The sequence below is a fragment of the Eublepharis macularius genome, chromosome 3 (assembly GCF_028583425.1).
Source record: "Eublepharis macularius isolate TG4126 chromosome 3, MPM_Emac_v1.0, whole genome shotgun sequence".
In the NCBI taxonomy this organism is placed as follows: Eukaryota; Metazoa; Chordata; class Lepidosauria; order Squamata; family Eublepharidae; genus Eublepharis; species Eublepharis macularius.
The window spans coordinates 59,762,021-59,777,827 of NC_072792.1; the positions used below are offsets into that span (position 1 = coordinate 59,762,021).

General features: G+C 38.6%; 1 protein-coding gene across 1 annotated transcript in view; it reads right to left on the minus strand.

Annotated features, from left to right (window-relative positions):
* Nucleotides 1–11,513: 11,513 nt before the first annotated feature.
* Nucleotides 11,514–15,807, minus strand: part of PRKX (protein kinase cAMP-dependent X-linked catalytic subunit) — a 74,776-nt gene continuing 70,482 nt past the window's right edge. Inside the window, exon 9 of the mRNA XM_054974680.1 lies at nt 11,514–15,637. The gene's annotated coding sequence lies outside the window, so the exon portion shown is untranslated. The remainder of the gene's footprint in view (nt 15,638–15,807) is intronic.

The following is a 15,807-nucleotide window of genomic DNA, read 5'->3' on the forward strand; positions in this document are numbered from 1 at the left end:
ACTTGAGTTCTTTCAGAACTCTTGGATGTATGCCATCTGGGCCCGGTGATTTATCAGTTTTTAAATTATCTAGCAGTCGCATAACCTCCTCTCTCGTCACCTCAATGTGACTCAGGTCTTTCAAAACCCCTCCCAAAGTCAGTGCTTCCGGAGTGGGCATGCACTTCTTATCTTCCACAGTGAAGACAGAAGCAAAGAACGCATTCAGCTTCTCGGCCATTTCCCTATCACCCTTTAGTAATCCTTTTACGCCTTGGTCATCCAAGGGCCCCACTGCCTCCCTAGCTGGTTTCCTACTTCTAATATATTTAAAGAATTGTTTATTGTTTTTCTTTATGTTCTTTGCAATATGCTCCTCATATTCCCTTTTTGCCTGTCTGATCACAGACTTGCACTTTTTTTGCCACAGCTTATGCTCCTTTTTATCAACCTCACTCCGACTAGTTTTCCACTGCCTAAAAGAATCCTTTTTACCTTTTACAGCTTCTATTACATTGCTTGTTAACCATGCTGGCCTTTTCCTAAACCTATTTGTGCCTTTCCTAACCAGCGGTATATATTTAATTTGAGCTTCCAGGATTGTAGTTTTAAATAGTCTCCAAGATTCCCCAAGTGTTTTGACCTTTTTTACTTTCCCTTTCAGTTTCTTCTTCACGTATCCCCTCATCTCAGAAAAGTTACCCCTTTTGAAGTTAAACATGGCTGTGTTGGTCTTATTAGGCAATTTCCTATTTATACATATGTTGTACTCAATAACATTATGGTCGCTGTTCCCAAGTGGTGCAATCACATTTACATCTCTCACCAGGTCTTCAGCATTACTGAGGACCAAATCCAGGATCACCTCTCCCCTAGTAGGTTCTGTAACCATCTGTTCCATAGCACAGTCATTGAGACAGTCTAGAAACTCACTTTCTCTCCCCCGATTCGAACACCCATTGGCCCAGTCAATGTGTGGGTAGTTAAAATCACCCATTACAACACAGTTTTTTTGTTTAGCAGCCATCTTTAATCCTGTCATCATTTTATAATCCTCCTCTATTTTCTGATCTGGAGGGCGATAACAAACTCCCACAGTTAAGTTTCCATTTGGGCCCATAATTTCAACCCATAGCATTTCCAGAAGCGAATCTAATTCAGTTACCTTCTCAATCTTACTGGAATGTATACCTTCTCTGACATATAGAGCCACCCCACCACCAACCCTTCCCTCCCTATCCTTCCGATATAATTTATATCCAGGAATCACCGTGTCCCACTGATTTTCCTCATCCCACCAAGTTTCTGATATGCCCACAATGTCTATGGATTCGCCCAACACTAAACATTCCAGCTCCCCAATTTTACCTCGGACACTTCTAGCATTTGTATATAAACACCTGTAACTTCCCCGGCACACTTTGCCTCGAGACGTAGTTAGGTCATCTGCACTGTTTGTCTCCATCTCAGTTGACAACTCTAATCTATCTCCCTGTAGAAGTGTTATACCTAGCCCTTCATCTCTCTGAGATGAACCATCCTGAACCAGAGACACTTTATCTCTTGTCGGCTTTCCCCTAGCATTTAGTTTAAAAACTGCTCTGCCACCTTTTTGATTTTAAGTGCCAGCAGCCGGGTTCCTTCTCGGGACAAGTGGAGACCGTCTCTCTTGTACAGCTCCCGCTTGTCCCAAAAAGAATCCCAGTGCCTAACAAACTTGAACCCTTCCTCCCTACACCATCGTCTCATCCACGCATTGAGACTCCTGATCTGCGTTTGTCTCTCTGGCCCTGCGCGTGGAACAGGTAGCACTTCTGAGAAGGCTACCTTGGAGGTCCTGGCCTTGAGTCTCCTGCCTAACAGCCTAAATTTTTGTTCCAAGACCTCACGACTGCATTTCCCAACATCGTTGGTTCCAACATGGACCACGACCGCTGACTCCTCCCCAGCACTATCTACCAGCCTATCTATAACACGCGTAATGTCCGCTACCTTCGCACCAGGCAGGCAAGTCACCATACGGTCAGAACGCGGTTGTGCCACCCAGCTATCTACTTGTCTAAGGATCGAATCACCACCCCACCCAGGGATGGTTCCTTGATGCTAGAAACTTAAGAAGGAAGAGAGGGAATAGGAGAAAGCTGGGGATTCAAAGAAACTGTTACATGTATTGCTATAACATTGAAACAATATTCAATTGCAACATAATAATAATATTTGATTTATATACCACCCTTCAGGACAACACCACCCACTCAGCATGGTTTACAAAGTATGTTGTTATTATTCCCACAACAATCACCCTGTGAAGATAAAATTCAATTATCGCTGCTGGGAAGAATAGCTACAATTAAAATGAATGTCTTACCTAGAATGTTATTCCTATTTCAGACAATTCCTGTATTGACAACAGAGGCACCATTTAAGCAGTGGCAGAAGGATATATCACGATTTATATGGCAAGGCAAAAAGCCAAGGGTTAAATTTAAGGTTCTACAGGATGCAAAAGAAAGAGGAGGTTTGGACCTCCCAGGTTTGAGATTATGTGGCTGTTTGGTTTGGATGAAGGAATGGCTACTGTTAAAAAATAGACCATTACTGGACTTGGAAGGGCATGATCTAAAATTTGGGTGGCATGGGTATCTATGGTATGGCAAAGTTAAAGCCAACACAGAGTTTAATAATTATTATGTAAGACGTGTAATCCTGAGAGTATGGAATAAATACAAACTTAGATTTTGTTTGAAAATACCTCTCTGGCTGTCATCACAAGAAACTCATTTTGGAAGGGAAATGGTTAGTCGATCTAATTGGTTAACTTATCAGGATTTATTAGAATTCTCTCAGGACCAAGTTAAAATTAAATCAAGAGAGGACTTAGCAGCAGAAGGGCATGTCTGTCAGTGGTTTCCATATATGCAAATTCTGGAGAGATTCAAATTAGACAGGAGTCATTATGACTAAGAAATCTAAAACTGAATTTGAAATAGCCCTTTGTACAAATGATGAACATGTTATTTCTAAAATGTATAAACTTTCGTTGAAGTTTGAGATGGAAGAAGAGCAAGTAAAAGAATGTATGATTAAATGGACAAAAATCTTGTGGACACGATATATTAATGGAGCAATGGGAAAATATGTGGACAAGAGGGCTAAAATTTACATTAAGCTCTAGTATTAAATTTTTTTACAAAATTAGGTATCATTGGTATATGACTCCTGAAAAATTGGCTAGAATGTATAAGGGAGCGTCAAATGTATGTAGGGAATGTGCCAAACAAGAAGGGACATTTTTCCATATGTGGTGGACATGTAAGAAAGCAAAGAGTTTTTGGTTGCAGACACAATCATCAATTCAGAAGATTTTGAAGATTAAACTTCAGCTGAAACCAGAGACTTTTATGTTGGGAATAATGGATAGCCAGTTAGAAAAAAGCTTTATAACACTGTTTTTATACTTTATTACAGCAGCAAGAGTACTTTATGCACAAAAGTGGAAAACTACAACATTGCCTACAGTGGAGGAATGGTTGACAAAAGTTTTGGAGTTTGCATCAATGGCAAAACTTACTGCATTGATTAGAAAAAGGACATTAGTTAACTTCTTGCCTGAATGGAAACCGCTAATAGACTTTTTGCATGAAATGGATAACAAGGATTTGATGACATATGGATTTATGGATTAAGAAACATGAACAATAGAAAAAAGAGGGGTTTTGTGACTAACCTAGAATAAGTGTGACTCTAGAAATGATATATACTTGTTGTGGAGAAAATAGGAACTCATCCTGTAGTGTAATCCAGAGGGTTTTTTTTGTTTTCTTTTCCCTTTTCCTTTTAATTATATAGATATATGTATTGTTAGTGTGTCATGTTTAGAATTGTGGTTTTTTTCTTATTCTCTATGTTTATTGTTTATTATGTTATGGTGAATAGTTTATATTTAAATAAAGAAAATTTTTAAAGGTAAAAACAATCACCCTGTGAAGCGGGTGGGGCTGAGAGAGCTCCAAGAAGCTGTGACTGACCCAAGGTCACCCAGCTGACTTCAAGTGGAGGAGTGGGGAATCAAATCTGGTTCTCTAGATTAGAGTCCTGCTGCTCTTAACCACTACATCAAACTGGCTCTGGTGGCAGGGGGAAGACATTGCTGCTGCAGGGATAATGTCATGAAATCTCCCTGGGCAGCCAAGCCTTGTAAAAGTTCAGGAGCTTACCTGTCATTTTTTGACGGTTGGGGCAGGCTCTGCAGCCTCCAATGCTGGTGGCATGACTGTTACCAAGAAAAAGGCCTACAACCCTTCCCTTGAGCATTGGCCAGCAGGCCCAATGCCAGCCAGGTACATTTATGGTCAGTTCTGTCCTTCCTTTCCTTTTAAACTTTAAAGGAATATAGGGTGTGGACTGGACTTTCTGTCATTAGACAGGTTGGCTGTTAGTCAGCATCTCTGGTCCCTATACATTTTATGGGGCTACTATGTTATGTGGGAGTAGACTTGGCCTCTAGAATTCTGAAACAATTGTTTGCCAGGGCCACATTTTTCTCTCTCCCTCTGTACTCCTGATCTCCCCACAACCTGAAACACTCATAAAATTACAGGAGATAAATTTTCATTACTTCCCAAATTTTAGGAGAGTTTGGAATCATTTTGAAGATCCTCAAGCCACCCCCAAACTGCAAATTGAAAGAATATTATCAGTTTGGGAATATTCCAACATGCATCCCTAACTAAGGGTACATCAACTATGGATTATATATCTTTATCAGAGCGACAGAGTCCTAGGTATCTTCCCAAGAACTATTCCTTCCTTGTCCACCCCAATTTACCCGCGTTGTTTCTGAGGAGTGATGTGGCGACATAGGCAGCTAGGTAATGGAAAGTTCTTGCTGCCTTTCTCCATGGATGCTATAAATTAAAGAGGCCTGGAAAATTGTGAGAGGCATAGTTCCAGAGCACCTGAATCCAACATTCTATAGTTCCCAGAATGCAATGGGTGCCATACACGTCATAGTTGAAATCAAGGCAGCTGGGAGAAGGGAGGGAGATAAAAAAATGTCTTCCTTTCAGCTATCTGCGGGCACTACTACATCATTCTTCAGTAGCAGCAGATGTTGGGGTTGGCTGGAAGAGTGAAGGGAGAATTATTTTATGATTCAAATTTATCATCTGAACCTGTGAGGTTTACCTCAGTTTGAATCCAAGCTTTATAGGCTGATGAAGTTCATATTCCAAGGCAGAAGAGGTGAGCTGCAGAATTTTGCTTTAATGATAGCCTCTGAGACATTTTCAGTGCTTTGAACTTGAGTTGTAGCAGACTTCCATCCACCACCATTACCTCCCACCCCCCAAATTTAGCTATCAGTTGGGCTAATGTTAGGTTTTGTCTGGTGCTCTATGAAAATCAGTAGATAGAATTGGGACAGTCACTTTCTACTTCATAAAGCCAAGGCCCAGATTTATCAGAAAGTGGAGGAGGTCTCAGCTTGTGCAAGCGCATTGCCGTAATATGGTCTATTTTTGGCACGTAAGAAATAGAATTGTTTCATTTATAAATCATGAGATTGTATAAGCAGGATCATGGAATGTGTGTGGTTTTATAACTTTGTTCAAGAGCAAAAAAATTAATGCTTGGGCCCCACACAGAGATGTTGTGTGAGTATAAAATATCAGGTATGCTTCCTTCAGCTCCTTGGAGGAAAGGTGGGTGTGAAAACAGTGCAATAATTAAATATATCCTTAGCTGTATAAATCTAAACAACATTAATAGTTTTAATTTAAACCTATGGTTATGGACAATGTATTGTCAAAATGGCCCTGTTGACAAGAAAACTTTATTTTCATTTTTAATATGCTATGGTCCATTTCCTCTTCATCGCATTTTAATATGGTGCATGCTATTGAAGTGTTACTTTGTTCTGAAGTTTGTTGCCACTAAGTTGTCAAAACTGTCTTGAATAGGCAAGGCATGGATCAAGAATTTTCTGATCAAATACAGAGAACTGAGCCAAACTGGATGTCACTGAATATAGCCTGAGGGACATCAATGTAGCAAATATTTCCAAAACAAATGAACAATGAAGTTCTAATCTCCCTAAAATAAATCACACAATGAGAAAAAAGTAACTGGGATAGGAGCAACACAGGGCAATTTGGTTATCAAGCCATACTATGTGGTTTTCAAGAGCATTACTTATTGTATTGTTAGTAAAAATATGCAGAATAAAATGTTGGGATAACATGTTTTGAGAATCACTGATTGTTTCCATTGACTTCTGAAGCATTTGTCTTTTAATTTGTTTCAAAGTGTGCCAGAAAGTTTTAAAGAGGACTGGATTTTCCTACAATTTTAATAGAAACAAAATAAGGGGGGGAAAGGTTGGAAGTTGATATTTTTCCCCTTTGGTTTTTGATGAAGGAAATTATTATTTTACATTAAACAACTTTGCACACATTGATACTGATTTTAACATGTGGGGACTCAAAGGGGTTATGTGGGAGTTGGGATTACAATTAAGGAACATTGTGCTATCTCTGAATATTTTATTACTAGGTTTGTTTCTTGGGCTGTAATGAACATGTTAAAAAGCTCTGAAAATCTTCACAGATCAAGGTCTTTTCACTGATTCACAAACTACACAAGTAGCAATATATCTAATTCTCAACATGGTTCCATCTGTGGATACTTAAATCTGGAGGTTGGAACAGACAGACAAGAGACAACTTTCCACAAACCTGAGAAAAGCCTCAGGTTTGCAGAAAAATCTGAAATCATAAAAAGGGAGGGGGAGGTTCACCCCTCCCCACAAAGGATAAAAGGAATGCCTGAAATTCCCCTGTGGCAGTTGCTTGGCAATCACAACAGTATGGCCAACCTTCAATCCTTGGTTTCTGGTAGTAAAAAGGAAGGGAAGAGTTAACAGGGCCCTTTCCAGGACAATTTTGGCCTTTGAGGGAGTACTTATGGGGCCAGGCCTGCCAGTAATCACTAGACTACCACACAACTTGCATGACTCACCCAGGCCTAGCTGCTTGCTAGTGTTCAATAACAGCCACCCTACGAAAGCAAACATGGTTTGTCAGATTAGGATCTGAGAAACCCCTGATTGACTTCTACTCTACTGTGGAAGCTTACTGGGTGATTTTGAGCCAGCCACACACACTCAGCGTAACCTACCTCAAAGGGTTGTTGTGAGAATAAAATCAAAGAAGAGAACAATGTAAGCAGCTTTGGATCACCTTTTGGAGAAAAGTGAAATATAAGTAAGTAAATAATAAATATAGCTGAAGATGGGCAAACAGATAAAAGATTCTTTGGTGGATAGGTGGGAAGGAGAAAAGCAGGAAAGGTGAAGATATGTGGGCTGCCCTGTGGAAGGAAAGAAGAAATAGTGTGGGGAGGGGATACAGGAGAAAGTGAGATACTCCCACAAGTCCTTGCAGGTCCCTCACTACACACCTGGGCCCAGCTCAGCCAGGACCACACAACTTTGCCAGAGTTTTCCTGCAGAAGAAAATGTTCATTTTACAGCCCATGCCTTCAAGTTTACAGCCATATGGGCCAAACACTGAGTACCTTTACTCCTGCTCTAAATAGAGTTTTCCGCATGAATGTTGGGTATTTAAAAAGAACAGAGAGAGAACTGAGGGAAGGGTGATCCTCCCCCTCCTCATTGTGCTAGAAAAGGCAGGAAAGTGGGGCGGTGGGGAGAGCACTCTGTGGTGTTTTTGAGCTTCAAAAACCTCTCAGTGGTAGGCCTGCACATGCTTGGTACCTCTGTGTCACTGCACAAGGCCCACCAATTAATAAGAATATAATTTCTTTTAAACACACTCACACTTGTAGTCCTTATTGGTGCAGAAAATATACTTGTGCACAGTTATGAAAAAATTAAAGGAGCCTGGATGGGATTAACAATAGTATGTAGGGATTTTAATGTCTCACTGCAGACTGAAGCCTTACCTTGTTATTCCTGCATTACTACCCAGTGCTCAATGAATCCCAATTCCTACTCTCTAAACTACAGCAGAAGAACTAAAGTGAAATAAAACATGCCACTAGAGCAAAACAATTATGTGTACTTTCATTGACTTTCTACAATAACAGTCTGATTTTTGGCCAAATATTTTGATACAAATATTTTCAAGTACTCTGGATAGTTCACCTAGTATACTTCAGTGACAACAGGGGAGGGGGTAGAGGCAGCAGCTCATGTTTTTTCCCTTTTATCTCTCACCAGCCTACAGCATTGCTTTTTTCCCCTGCCTGGTTTATGTGGTGGCTCCATCAGCGACATGCACTGTCCGTGAGGACAAGGTCATGGTGACGAAAGTGCATTGTCTGTGTGAATGCAGACTGTGGAAGGATGTAACCCCCTATCCTTCTGCAAACCAAGGGAGTCCCCCAATTTTGTAGAAATATCTCTTTCCCCTGTACATGGCTCAAATCTAAGGAGCTGTAGCTGTGGCTATGTTGAGAAATATAAGAGGTGAACCCATGAGAACCTTGCAGGGGAGGGGGAATCCCAATGCTATGGCAACTGTTTCTGTTTGTTTGCTCACTTACTTGCCCACCTTTCCTCTTCACTGCTCTGCCTCTTCAGCCTCCTTTCCCTGCCACCATTGCTGTGCCTATCTGCCTCAGGAGTGCAGGGGGCAGCAGCTGCTTTCAAGCCTCCCAGTCCTGCCCTACCTTCCTCCTCCTCATCTGCTCACCTGCAGCATTGCCTCAGTGGAGGGTGGTGGCAGCTCCTAGGGTGGAACCTGATCCTCCCTCCTTCTTTCACTCACCTGCCAGCCTGTAGTGTTACCTCCTCTGCCAACCTGGTTCATATGGCAGTGGCAGCAGCAGCAGCTTGAACTCCTGCTTCCCCAACCCTTCCAGAGACCCATGAGAAAATCATGGGGAGGGAAACTTAGGACCCACACACTTGCCCCTTCCCACCTCACTGCTCTGCCTGCCTGCCCACCATTCATTGTCCTCCCCCTTCCTCATCCACTGGCTGCCCCATTGCCTCCTCTGTCTGACGTAGGTGGCTGTGGACTGCCTCCAATACCCTCATTCACCCCCTGAAGATGACAGCAGGCCAATGGGGGGAAGACAGCCTGCACAAGAACAGAAAATGTTCCTCTATTTGGGGGGTGGGATTTAAACCCCCACATTTTTTATAGTTTTTTTTGGGGGGGGGGGTTGCATAAAACTTCACTTTGAATTTATTTTAATCTGTGAACAACACATATTGTGAGTAGGTCCATGTCCAGAAATAGTAAGGCCCTGGAAGATCCCAGCCCAAATTTTGAAGTAACTCATAGCAAATGATGATGCTCTCATCAAAATGTCACCTTTTAAAAGCCCCACAAGGGAAGCAACCAAGAAGTGTCGCTCCTTTCTGTTCCATGTTATTTTAAAATAGTGGATAAAAGGAGTCATGTGAGAAGAATGTGGCATATCTTTGTCATAATCTGTGTTCCTCTCACCGTTGATTTTGTGCAAGAATACACCGATGAAGAAAGTGGGAGTAAAAGGAGGTTGTTTTATGTAGCAGTTACCTTAGAATAGCAGCAACAGGCAAACTATTCTTATCCTTAATGCTTGAAGGAACATTCTGCTACAAGATCTTGCCCTCAGTATTTGTGGAGAAAGAAACTTATCCTTGAAACATCATAGTTTATACCATTAAATCTATTTATTCAAAATGGCAATATTCATGAAGCAAAAATGAACCTCTGTTGAGTACCGGTAATCAGTGAGCAGATAGTCACAGACATATGAATAGTTTCTTTGCTATACTTTATTTTTTTCAAGGAAGAAGAAATACATAGTATGAGTTGAATCTAACTATCATGGATATAGCTACAACTATAGGGAACTATTGCTGGAAATAACCAAAAAAGTTATTCAAGACTAGGGATGTGACATCAGACGGAAAATCAATCTTCGGGATCAAACTTCTGGGAAAAATGGATCCCATTTTACGAATTCATAGAAGCAAGAGATCTGCAACCTCCCTCTTCACACCACTCATTGTTAATGTATTAAAGTTGAAGCACTGTGTTAATATTTGTAAATGCAATGTATTATATTGGTTTGTTGTTTGATTATTGTTACAGTTCTTAAATTGAATAAAAATATTTTTTTTAAAAAAAGACTAGGGATGTGCAGTTTGGTTTGGATTAAAGTAATGAATTTTGATTGATTTGGTAAAATCTGGGTATTCTGAATCAAAAATCAGGTATTCTGAATTTTTACCAATTTTTTCAACAACAGAAGGTTAAATTCAGCCATTGTTTTCTTTGGGAAAATTACTCTGGGAGCTATCTAGTGGGAGGGAAGAATAATTTTTCAACCAAACTTCATAAAATTTGGTGGGCACCTACTTACTCCTGACTGTTCTCTAAATATTCCCTGAGTTTCATGGGGTTTTATTGGCTGCAAAGGTACCACTCATTTTCCATTATTCCGTATGGGGGAAATATCTGGGGGCTACACGGGGGCTGCAGATGGCATTTTTCATGTAAACTCCACCAAATTTTCAGGGGACCTACTCCTGACTGCCCACTAAAGATACTCCAAGTTTCAGGAATATTGGACCCTGGGGACTATGAGCCCCTGAACAATGTGTCCCCAGCCACTTCATTTTTTTCCTATGGGAAAAAAGTCAAAGCTGACTCCCATTGTAGAAACACACTGGGGCAAGGCTACCACATCCAAGGCACACTTCCAAATGCAAGCTGTGCTCATCCTAGAGGCAACCCAATAGGACCAAACTGAAGAACAGAAACGGAATCTCCCCAAAACCAAAAATGAAGCAAGGGGACCAACATCACATCAGAGAATCACTTCCATTCCACCCAAACCAAACTGAAGCAAGCAACACTGAGCATGTTCACCTTCAACAGAAAGCTGGATTCACATACAACCTGCCATGACCATTTTAAAGTGTTTCTTTGTTTCATACTGTGCCTGGTTAGGCCTATTATATGCTTCATGCCGTGTAGCAGTTTATTTAGGACCACTGAGGAACTCCTCTTGGACGAAACGCGTTGTCTGTGGCATTTATATAATTGTAACTGGTCAATTGGATGCTATGTGTATGATATCCTTATGTGGAATCATACATAATGATATTGTTTTAAATACATGCATTTATTGCTCTACATTCCATTATTTTTGTATTGGTCTTTCATTTTTTATATTATTGCTTGCACTTATTTTGTTTTGTTTTTCTGAACTTTTTTTTGTTACAAACTTCATTACTCACCACATAAGATAAGTCATTAGGCATAAGCAGCAGGAACAGATAAACTCTGGTGACAAACTTCCAGAGAAAATACACCAATATACCTCCGAAATGAAATACAGAGCTCACACAAGAGCACTGGCCTAATGAGGGCTTAAGATTTAAAAGTTAAAGATACTTTCTTTATTGGAAAGAGTACAAAAATCTTCATGGACACAACTCATACTCCAGAGTTATAAAGATAAATGCAATGACTCTACAAGCTGCAGTTATTTTATAAATCAAACAACAGATGCATTTTTGGACTAAGTTTTATTTACAAATCACAGTGATTTTCATTGTGCAATGAGGACTGACATGTATTTGTACAGTACTTATACACATTAGAACTAGCAAGCAACTTCTCAGACTTCCAAGGCTGACTTACAGATGTCAATCTAACAAATTTGGTTTTGTATAAAGATGCAACTATCCCTTATTTACTGTACAGCAGGATATTTATAAAGCTGTCATGTTTGCCATAGAAAAGTGCAAAACAGGAAATCTGTACACAGTACAGTACAAAGGAATCATGCTACAGTTCTTGAAAGCTGAAAAATTCTGTAATGTAGGAAGTTCAACTCTCTTGTATGGCAAGATGATCACTTGATTGTTTACCACTACTTATTTTCTCTCGGAGATCTACTCATCCAGTTAATCATAGTTAAGATGGCTCTTCTACAGCAGACCATTTTGGTTAAAACTCAATGGAAGTTTTCTTTCAGTCAAGGAAGTTTACACTACAATCCATGGCATGTTCTCCATTACAGTGCATCTTAGTTAAAATTATGCTAATGATCCAAGTTATAACAGGGCATTTAGAAAGAGCTAGCAGTGGTTTAGCTTAGTTTTGTCTGTTGATCCAGTACAAAAGTTTTACTTAGTTACAAAAAAAATTGTGTTAGAAGTTCCTTACAGAATCCAATTGTTACAAAAATAGCCACCAAGTAATAATGATCAGTTCTACTAAAAATAATGTATAGGCATATTTTTTTAAAAAAACCAGGTGCTAAGTTGTTCACTTTTAAATATTTGTATGCATGCTTTCATAAATATTGTGCATAGATGTGTTGTGAGAGTTTACCAGTATATTTTGTTAGCTCAAAATAGTCCAATTAGGTGGCATTCTATTCTGAGATTTCATGATTAAAGCAGCAGTGCAGGTACAAATAGATTTTGTAATGAGATGTGGTATATTTGGTCATTGTCCATTTCCAAATGCACATTTGTTTAGTGGTAACTGATTAACAGGTTTGTGTCATGCATACCTCGACCATCAGTTTTGTCTGTAACTTTTCAATGACACTGACACTGTCCCCCACCATCATTCTGAGATAAAATAATAGTAAAAATCAAGCACTCCCATTGGAGGGGAAGGAATGCCTGTAGTACCCAACACATGATGCCATTCTAGGCATCTATGAGCTTGGCCAAAGTATCTCTGAAAGTCTCCTTATTGGGTATGTTAAAGGTACCTAAAGAATTTAAAAAAGAAAACTTACACAGCACAAATGTCTCTCCAGTTCCAACAGAGATATGAATGCATTACACCAGTAGCAAGGAAAAATAATATTCAAATCTAAAAGATTACTTATTAAACACACATTTCCTCAAAGCTTTGAGTTGGGGATTTCAGACTAGCAAGGCATAATATTCTAAAAATTATCAATAAATATTAATCATAGGATGGGCCAGCATTTAAACATGATTGTTCTAGAAATGGTATAAAGTTTTGATAAGCCTTTCTTTCCTGTGCAATTTTATTTTTATCAGTTTGGGATGTAAGCATATTTATTGCTCATATAAACAATGGATCTCACTGCTATTAAATACTATAACCTGACACTTACAAGGCATCCTGATATTGTGCCACTCCTTATGCTAATTTCACTAACGTAGGTAAAGTTTTTCTTTAAAATTTATGGTACATAATTTCTGTAGACCAAATTAAAGTAACAATTCTGGTCTATTTTTTAATAACCACGTAACAACTTTTCCAACAACTGGATACTTACAGGTGAAATATAACTAAAGTCAGAAGCAGTACAGTTTTAGTGGCTTGGCAACCAAGTGAATGCATGGATTTATTATATGGTATACCATATATTAGGCATGCAAAGTCAGTTTGCAACTTGTAACAGCCATAGCTGAGGTATCAATGATTCCAAATAGTAATACGAAGGTTAAATTGATCAATGAAAGCAAAGAAGGATCACCACCAAAGGAACTCACATATTAGAGTCAGCTAAAGCAACACTGGGATTCTTGAGACTCAACATACTTTGAAATGAACTTACTTCCATTCGTAATATTCCATGTGCTAAAATGTTATCTACAACAGTTATTGAGAGCACTATTTTTTAAAAAGTCCAATATTAAAGAAGTATGACATTTATGGAAGAGTTTAGTACAAACTTATTGTATCTCTGCTCTTGCTTATGGCATTTCCAACAGTTTAACAGCTGGAGTGCAGACATGAACAGGAAGTACAATGTATTCTATTAGAAAGAACCCTAATTTGCCGCAAAGCACATGCCATGGTTCTGCAACCAGGAATGCCAAAGTTGGCAGGTTCACATTGAACAGAACTAACTGTGCAACTGTGCAAGTCACACAAATGCTGAGTGTTAACAATCACAAGAAATAGTAACACTGCTGCTTGTTCCCAGATAAGTACTCTATGTGCTGACTGCAAATAGCATGTAACAATACAGAAGAAAGGAATAGAACTCATGTAAATCCTGGATAGGCAACATGGGAGCATTGAAATTAAGAACTGCATCCCCTGGTACCACTTCTGACATAAGACCTATATACAATTGTGGCTTAGAAAGATGTTCTTGCCATCAAAAATGAAAGCAGGAATAATAGTGAAGGACCAGGCTCAACAGATCTGGTCTATGAAGGTATCTGATCAAATAGACTAGAAACCTGTGCAAGTCTTTAATTTTATAAATCAAGTAAATGTGAGGCTCTTAAAACAGTATAGATTTACAAAAGGAAAATAAGTCTTTTTAAAAAAAGAACTTAAGGTGTAAAATGGATGGGCACCTACCAGGTTTGCAGATGTTCTATCCTTTTACTGGAGAGAGCTTCAAACATAAAAATGCAATACTTCTCTGAATTTAGATCTGCTAGTACTTTATTCTTCCACACAAGCCAGTTTAAAGTTAAATTCAGCAAATTTAAGTATTGAAAAAGCCTAAAATTAGTAATATGTTTGAACAGCACAGTTTCTCTAAAAAATGTCAAGTTAACCCCAGAATTTAGTAAATGCATATTACCACTCTCCACATTTAATATTTTTGGTTTATTGCAAATGTATATGATGCAAATTTATGGTACTGGAGATCAGTTGATCTACAGAAGGTCCTGGTTTGGAGTTGCATATTCACGCACATCACTTGATGGCTCAAAAGACTACATAAACAGTACTGAGCCTGAGATGATGACTTTTAGGCAAATGCAATGAAAATAAGTTAATACAATCAATCTAAGTTAATTTATTGACTTCAATGGGCTTAGAAATGTGTAACTCTGCTTGGGACTGAACTGCTGAAGTCAGAAAAGAGATTTCTACCTTATCAGCAAAAAATGCTGCAACAAATGTCTTGCCATTTCTTATACTTAAGAAAAAACAAAAATCCACTTTCCATAGTCTGTAGTTACCAAGAACAATGATGAGCAAACACATCATGAACTTTGAAGAAAATGTCATGATGCAATCTAAAAAAAATAAAACAAGGCCCTTTTATCTTTCAGCTTTCAAGTATTATGGCTGCAACAGTGAAGCACTGGAAATTTTACATTTTTTCCAAAACTTACTTGTATATTCCTTTTTACAAAGAATTATAAAACGCATATAAGATGCTGAAAAACCTAATTATCCTTTTAAGTTTTTTTTTACTTCTAGAGAGCATCTCAAAAAAAACATTTAAGAATAAAAACCATAGACTCTGTAAAGTACAAAAATTTACATTTCTGCACAGTTTCTGTGCTTTATCTGATTTCTTTATATACATATTTACTACTTTGTGCTTCAAATGACCAATTTAGTAAAACTTATAAAGTTAGTCTATGAGATAACTATGCAAAAAGATCTGGGCATAGCAAGAAACAAAAACTTAAAAATAAACTTTAATTTAAAAAACTATAGCAATTTTCAATTAGTCTTCCACAGGGTAGGTGCTTCAGTATTTTAGTTTACTGAACTAATGCCAAATCTGAACTAAATATGAGAATCATCGGTTCCTCCAATTCCAAAAGCATTTCTTTAAAAACTGTGCATAATGTAGTGACATTCACTCATTTCAAAGAAATTCTTCAGTAATGTTTTCAGTTCTTCTTTGCAAGTTCCCAGCTATGATGATCTTCCAGTTTCTAGCAAAGAAACATACACAGTGGTTTAATTAATGGATTACTAAGTTTACATGCAGTAGATATCTGAGTCCACTTATTTACTTCATTTATACTCCACCTTTTTTGCTGAGACTCAAGGTGGATTACAACTTTAAAAAGAACAGGAATACATACAACGAACAAAATTAGAG